This window comes from Schistocerca cancellata, chromosome 9, assembly GCF_023864275.1.
Source record: "Schistocerca cancellata isolate TAMUIC-IGC-003103 chromosome 9, iqSchCanc2.1, whole genome shotgun sequence".
In the NCBI taxonomy this organism is placed as follows: domain Eukaryota; kingdom Metazoa; phylum Arthropoda; class Insecta; order Orthoptera; family Acrididae; genus Schistocerca; species Schistocerca cancellata.
In genome coordinates, this window is record NC_064634.1 from 325,914,006 (window position 1) to 325,922,841 (window position 8,836).

Sequence of the window (8,836 nt, forward strand, 5' to 3'; positions counted from 1 at the left end):
AATGACCAAAACCTTAACCTTTTCTTTAAAATTTAGAACACCATCCCGTAGCAGAGCCCAACGCTTGGAGTACGGATCTCAACAGTCCCCACACCCCCTTTGCCATGATAAGTGAACGATCTTTGGAGTGTGCCGAGAGAGGTAGTACAATCAGAGTCTTGGTCTGAGGCAGTTGCATGTATTTATGTTAGCTAATAAAGTTTATGTAGATGTATCCACTGCATTTGTTATTTATGGTAGTCATAAATACAAGCCCATACTATGATCCATCCACATTGGTGACACCATGTCAATCGTGAAACTAAAATTCTCTGAATTTTCACCATTTTTCGTCGCGACGATGTGGCTGTCACACAATGCTCTACCAGCACACTGCGTCTAGATTGCAGTGCAGGATATGAAGTGTTTTCAGTATGCACAAACAATGTTGGAACCAAGTGCGCTGATGACTGAAGGCTCATCCCTACCAACATTGTCGAACCTTCAATACATCAACAACGCCTATCACTTACAAATCCCTTCTCACACTGTGAGTACAACTGCACTGTTAACAGTGTTACTGGTGTACAATGAGCCCACATTGTTTGTAGGAACATTTTTGCGATATCTGTGCCTTCTGCTACTAGTGTACAATCATCCCACATTGTTTGTAGGAACAGTTTTGTGACATCTGTGCCTTCTGCATCACGTGTGTAATATGAACACTGACATACCACTGTGCATCAACTATTTGTGTGTTATGAACAATCGCCGGCCATGTTGCCTCACACTGTGGACATGCTTTTTAGATTTGGAAGATCGTGCCTTTGTAGGCAATGCCCACATTTGAAAAGGAGTGCAACATACGTGGACGTAAACTGCGTGTATCCCAAGTCATCTGCATTGCGAAATGCAAATGTCCAGTCATTAAACATTTCACCACAACAAACCAGGCTTCATGCTTAATTGGCAGCCACCTTGTCTGCCGCAAGAAACAATGCTGCAAATTCAGGTCATGCTTCATATCCAAAGCTTAGTACTCACCTCACATTGCCACCTTTTGATGTCGCCAACCCCACCTTGTGGTTCACAACAACTGACACTATTTTTACAACAACAGAAAACCTCAATGACAACACTAGATACATAAGTTTACTCTGCCGTCTAGTGGGTTAAGTGGAAGTCATCAGTGACATCATACTGCCACTGTCTCAAATAAACAAGTACAAAGCAGTGAAGTTTCCAATCCTACAACGCCTCGCACATATTCTTGAACAACAGTACAGGAACCTATGTGCGATCAACAGCTACATGACAACACTTCATCACACCACTGGCAACATCTCCATGTAACCGTCAACTGTGACCGCATGCCAGACACAGTACTGTGGACACTATCAATGGTTAAACTACTGACGGAACTACAACTAGTGATGATTACACATGAATCTGAACCTCTCAACAAACAACTTATGCTAGCAAGCTGTATGTTCTCTGTCATCCGTCACTGTCGATTAATAAACGACCAGGACAATGACACACCAGGCAGCACACAAGCATTATCATCTTCAACAGCAACCACTGCTGTCTGAGCCAGCTCAGTGCAATATGAGGGTGATGTCACACCTCACCATCTGGCTCCAACAAGCCACAGCAAGAACATCCCACACACACCATGGGGCAAGGACATGTCCGGAGGTGCGACCCGTTCATCATTGTCATTCTGCTGGTTTCGTACTACCTTCAGGCAGATAGCTAAAAAATTTGCCTGAAACAGATGCTTCAGCCCACTCAACACAATATAGTAGCCTATCACATTCCCATGTTGCACAGGCTCACATCACTTCTACGGCACCTGTGGATGGGTGTCTCTTCATTCAGGACCTAACTACAAAGCAATTCTTCCTTGTGCATTGGGTTCTGGTATCAGTTTCCGACCCTATGACAGCATGCCTTCTTTCAAGCCGTTGTGCGCTATTAGTCTACACCCAGCAGATGACTTGGAAACCTCCATTTACGGCACCCCTTCACACGCCGTTCAGCTTACACCAGATTTAGAAGGCACATTATCAATTTACGTCATAGGCGTGTGCAAGCCTATTATCGACATGGATTTCCTACGCCACTACAAACTTTCACCTGACATACTGTATTCGGCATTAGTGCACCACATTATGGGGGTTCAGGTTCAAGGACAATTCTTTAAGACTATGCCCAATACGCCTTGTTCTGCTGGATGCATTTACATTCATGAGTCTATTATAGAAACAGTCCACAAGTACATCTCCATGATTCAAAGCATTTTCTCCACTCAGAGCTGTACATTGACTGCATCATGGAAGCACGATTACTTCACAACAAAAATTCTGACCACCGCTACCACATCAACACTATGGAAACTGAACTTCTAACAGCATATACACACGTAATTGAGCTCACTTCACAACAGCCAGCTTTGATGTACGGGATGGCATTGTGCACCGCGTAACCACCTTCTGGACTTATTAGGAATTCTGCTGCACCACAAGCAAATGCCAGATGTCAACAATCACTTCAAACTGGCCAATGCAGACAGGGTACCTCCCTCCTCCTTGCCATCTGCTTCCACACCAGCCTCATTGCAGTGCTTGCCTCAGCTGCTGCCATCTGACAACAACGCACACTTCAAGGTCAGCACACTGCTACCTGCAGTGTTAATAAACGGTGCATCAAGCCCCAGTCACCGTCAACACTTGAGCTTAGGCATGTGCAGTATGCGGCAGTACGATCCAAAGGACTGTGACAACAGATGGTCCACCCATCAGACACAAGCCTCGTTGCCAGTGTCCCACAGACTTACAAACAGCTAAAACCACCATTTATCTTTATCTATTTTTCTATCCACCGATCTGACAGCCCTCGACAGCTACCCAGTCCAAAATCTCCAAGACTTTATGCATGCACTAACAGGTGCAACAATCTTTAGTGTCGTCGACTGCAAGTGCATACTCTACAGATACTGATGCACTCTGGCGGCATACAACAGACTGTCATCATAGCGCCATTTGGACTTTTTGAATACTTCTTTATACCATGTGACTTAAAAAAAATGATACGCAAAAACGGCAGTGGTTCGTTGATGGCCTTCTTGTTTTGCTATACACATCTTGGCTATAGTTTGGTTTTCTCACATTCCTTAGAGGATCACATGCTTAACTTACAAGAAGTTCTAGCTGCACTGCAGCAGTGTGGCATTATCGTCAATGATGCTGAGTCACATCTATATCAGTGAGAAGTAACATTTCTTGCTCACACACTTAATGCATCTGGCATTAAGCCAACCACACAAAACTTACCATGACTTACATCTTTCCATCGGGATTCCAAGTTTTTATTGCAGACATCTCCAACATGCTGCCAAGCTTCAGTTTATCAGGCAAGGACAAGCAGGGTAAGAGGAAAATCGACTAGGCGGAGGAGATGTCTGTGTGTGTGGTGGGTGCGACACTTCAGTAGGTTGCTGAGTACCTCAAACAAGAAACTTTTACAGTCTCAGTCTAAATAGTCGATAGTCTGCTTTCGACTGTCTGCTTTTCATGGTGTACCTGGCTGTCAGACATTCTTGGGAAGATACTGAAGGGTGTCAGGTGACTATAAACACTAACCACAAGTCACTGATCAGTGCTATTATAAATCTCTCCCAAGATTCCAGCCCTTGGTGGTACATACACTTAGGTTCATTGCGAAGTATCCTACTGACATGCACCACATATACATCACAGATAACATCATCATCTATTATCTGTCCCTAATCTGTGCAATATCCCTGCAGTATGATAATGAACTTATGGCATACGAGCAAGCAAAAGACTCCATCATAATGGATCTTCTCAACAATATGCTACAGACCTGCAGATCAAACGTAGCACTCTGCCTTCCACTAATAAGACATTATGTTGTGATTTTTCTCAAGACAGACCATAGTCTATAGTTCTGCTCACCATGAGCTGACAAATTTTTGACAAACTACACAACTGTAGCCACCTGGGTATCAAAGCATTGGTACAATTAGTGACAGACTGGTTTGTGTGGCCCAACATCAAGTGTGACTGCCATCATTGGGTGCAGAGTTGCCATGCATGCCAATTTACAAAAATGAACTGCTATATCCAACCACAACTCAGACAATTCCCGGTTCCCAAGACAAAATTCCATCACATCCTCTTGGATTCCATTAAGTATTTTCCATCATCAAATAAATGTCTCTTCGGGTTGAAGCAATTCCTCTACATGACATCACCACTGAATCAGCACTCACCTTCACTTGTTTTGGTGCACCCAAGTTGGTCATGACTGATCAGGGCCGCCTGTTCGAGAAGGGTCTATTCAATGCCCTTTTCTGTCTCTGTGGGACTACCCATGCACAGACAAAAGCGTATCACCTGGAGAGCAGTAGCCTGATACAGAGGTGGCACAAGACCATGAAGGCAGCCTAAATGTGCCACACTGATTCATGGTCCAAAGTACTGCCCTGGTTTCTCCCCTAACGTGCCTCCCTATTGGAAGTGCTGTATGGGGACCACTAGTCCTACCTGCTGACTGCAAACCTATTATTGACGGCCTTGAACAGGTTCTACTGGTGCTCATACAGTGCATCTGTCAGCACATTCACAAGATGCACTTGCCACCTCCAGCTCCCCATTAAGCCCTCAAGACATTCATACAGAAAGAGCTCTCTACTTGCAAATTCGTGGCGAGGGAGAATACAGTTCGGGCAGCCCTGCAACTGCCATAGACTGGCCCATATCGGGTACAGCAACGGGGGCTGCAGACATTTGTTATCTTGCTTCACAGCAAGCCCGCAGTAGTCCCTATCTCATGGGTATAACAAGATTCTCTGGATGCACTGCATTCAGAGGGTGACATCTTGGTTGACATTACTGTCAACCAAAGCATGTTGCACCTTGCTTCCCCACTGGCAGAGTCGTCTCTCAATCACCAATCCCTTGCCGATCTACCATCAGCCCCAGCTTTGCTGTCCAGACCACGCTACGGTCGCCCACGACATCTCCTGCAGCACCTGGTGCCATGTTGTGCTTACAACTTACACATCAGTTACGAGAATTACTCGAGAAATGTTCTGGCTGTGTCCACTTCTGCACCAACCATAACATAGCTGCTCAAACACACCTGTATCAGCCACACATATGAATGAAACAACCCACAGTGCTCCACACTCCATGTGGAGGGTTTTGTGAATGTATCAGTTTCGACACAGTATTCCGAGACCCTTCACCACAAGAAGAGAACAATCTTTGGACTGTACAGAGAGAGAGTAAGGTCAAAGGCAGGTGCATGTATTTATGTTGGCTAATCGAGATAGATGTATCCACTGCATTTGTTATTTATGACAGTTGTAAATACTGGTCCATACTACGATCTTCTCTCATGCCTGATACTGTTTGCGTGCCGGTGGCCTGAGCAGAGCTTCACATTTGATGCCATGGACTGGAGTGTCCTGGCAGTGAAACATCCATCATTTGGTGTGGAAGCCACCATGTTAAATTGCCAAAGCATATCTTTCACCAGTCACAACAGGAGGTATGCGTGATCGTTCTTTGTCATGAATATTTGTTCTGTCAGTAAACGTGATGCACTGTTTTCGAACTGAAGCTTCATTCATCTTATTTCCAAAAACTCCAGTTGTCTTGTCTATAAATTTCAGTGAATTTTTTGGATTCAGAAATGGTAATACACTAAGAACTTCAAACTTGATGTCATCATTCATTTTGTCACGCACTTCAAAATTGCGCAAATAAACAGTAAACAACTGTTCCTGCTCAGTGTTGGCATCATATTGGTGCCAACACTAAGCAATATTTGTATTTCCTTCATCATCATGTGAATCATGCTGTTCTCATTGCTAATTTTACATATTGTTTGGATAGACTTTTAACTCTGAATGAGGTGATAAATGTGTTTCTCAAAGTATATGTCAAATCATTAATTACTTGTTCAGAGAGCATGTATAAGAGCAATGCATTAGTTCATTGTATCAGTTTTTTAAATACATTATAAAATGTTAATTTTATATTTATTATATTAATTTGTAGAATTGCACTGTGCACAGGTATGCCATACAGGATTATGACAATTCCTATATTGTGTATGTGATGCAAAGGATGATGATAAACTAACCTAAACAATTAAGAATGTCAAGAATACGTTGCCAGGGCTGGAGGCAGCTTGTCAGATCAAAAGTTGATTCACATTTGATTGAACGGAACTAAGCGGAATTGAATATCAAAACATTTCTCGTTGATTATTCAAATGACTATATTCACACGGGCTGTCAACGAAATGGAATGCGATGTCAGGGTTAAGGTTTCTCTGTAAGAAATATCTGATGTAGCAGATGTCAAGTTGTTGTGTTGTTACCGTTTTTATTCCATTGTTTTGCCTCATCTTCGTAACAAATTGCATATGTTTTATGACGACTTGTGTATATTTTCTATGAGTATTCTTCCACAAGAGAGAGAGGCCAGGTGTCAGAAACTGAAAAATGATTTAAATTTTAAAATACCTAGACAGAGAAAAAGTCTACACTGTACCTAAATAACAACATAAATAGATGAAGCAATTTTCAATAAATGCCTTTTTTAACAATCAGCTCTACTAGACAAATACAATTGTTTTGATGTTATTTGCTACTTTGAAAGAAAGAAAAAAATATATAATATATAAGGAAAAAAGGCTGCCTTATAAATATTGTTTAAGAAGTTTGTATGAATATTTTGCTAGCGAATAAATGTTGAAGTTTTAAGTTGTTTGGATGACACTTTCCCTATTGTTTCTCTTCTCAGTTTGTGGTGCAAACTTTATCTTGAACATCCATTATAAGTTAACTTGACAATTAATAAACTCTGTCAGTACTTGTTTCTTAATTCTGATACTGCAACCACTCACTCAACTTTAAAGGTTAAATAATGCTTTTGACAGTTTATTTGTTCTTTATGTTTAACTAACCAGTCCAAATCAATAACAACGCACCCATAACATTTAGGAATTGCCATAAAACTGTATTCTACCTACATTTCCTCTAAACATTTGTACTGCGAGTTCTCTCTTAGTAAGCTTACTTAGCTCCAACTAGCTTTAGCCCCAACACTGGCAGCTGGACCATGTCTACAATGTTTCTAAGTCATTCAAATACATTCTCAGAAAGAGCATTAATTTCACTCCCGTAATCTATTAAAGGCCTTGGCTGTACGCACACTTATGGCTGCCCAACAGACTTACTCAATCAGCAACCTCCTCCTCCTCCTCCTCCTCCTCCTCCTCCTCCTGCAGTAGACATTTCTTTGTAGCCTCTTGTAACCACTCATCACTTACCTTTCTTTGTGCAAGAGAATCTTAGATGCTTTCTCTCATAGCATTCACTCACTGCCTTTTACTATCACTTACTCTCCTGCCATATTTTCTAAAGAATTCAATAGATCTGCAATACTCATACTGTCTTTTAGCACATTATTACCAGTCTCACCTTGAGCAATGACATTGTGTATCATAGATTCATTCTGAACACAATTCATTTTTTCTTTAGCTACTTCCTTCATCATTGTGCACCTCACTGTTTTCATCACTATCCTCACTGCTACCTCCATTCCCACTACTTTCTTCATTCTCCTTTTCCTCCTCCTCCACTTTGTTATTCTCTTTACTTTCGTTTTCCTCCTCCTGAGTCTCTTCCTCCCTATATTTTTTTAACTCTGTTCCTATACGAGCTACCTTTAGCATACATTCAAACTTGTCACTTTCATTCTATTTACCTGTAACTTTTGTACTTTTTTCCCCTTGGATATTCACAAATACTTTCCCTTCTCTCTTGACCAGGTGTAATCTTTTCCACTTCAGTGTAATGCCTCCTTCTATTATTATTAAGGTACTGTGTTACATTACATTTGGGTTCTTCATTGTGACCCTATTCAACATGGACACTCACTCATGTTTTTCCATATCTTGGGTCAAGTCTTTCTTGATCCCTACCTCTGCAGTCATTATTTACCCATCCCATTAATGTGTGTCTTGTTATCTTGAGCTCCTCATATGGCCTGAAATCATGTCCATAACTATTTACATCCCACCTGTCAACTTCACCTGCTGTCTTCATAAATTCATGGGCACAATGTAACATCTTTTATTAATTGGCAATTTCTCCATTAAAGTGTGTATCATATCACTGTTATCTGTGTCTTGCTTGAATTTTCACAGTAATGCTTCCTAGATCTCCACACCTGCCCTACATAATGAGGTGTCCTTGTGAAAGATCTTTTTACATCTATTGTTTTTTTTTTCTAGACCAATAATTCTTCAAATGTATTTTGTCAAATTTCTGAAGACTTTCATATCTCTGGTATATATGAACACCATTCAATATTTTCTGTTTTCAAACAATCCTCTGTTCATTTAAGGTTATCCATTTGTGACCAGTCTTCTGCAAATTCCACTTGTAACTCATTAATAAGTGCTACATAATGTAAACTTCTCTTTGTATTAAATTCTGAATTGGTAAAGTGGTTCTCATGTACAGCTATACTTTCCATTTACAACAGTTAGTGTGCTCCAGGACCAGACAACCACAGAAATCTTTAATTTCATCTTATCCTTTCTTGCACAGGGGAACCTCTTTTCTTACAGCATTATCCAACACTTCTGCTCTTTCTTTTAATGAGACTTCCACATCAGACTGTCTTATCACCAATTTATGGTTTTGTCTCTTCAATTGTTTCTGTTATTGCAGTTCTAGATCCTAACAGTTCTTCATGGAAATTTTTCCTGATCTTAGAAATCTTGTTGTCAACATTGCCCTTCAAATCCA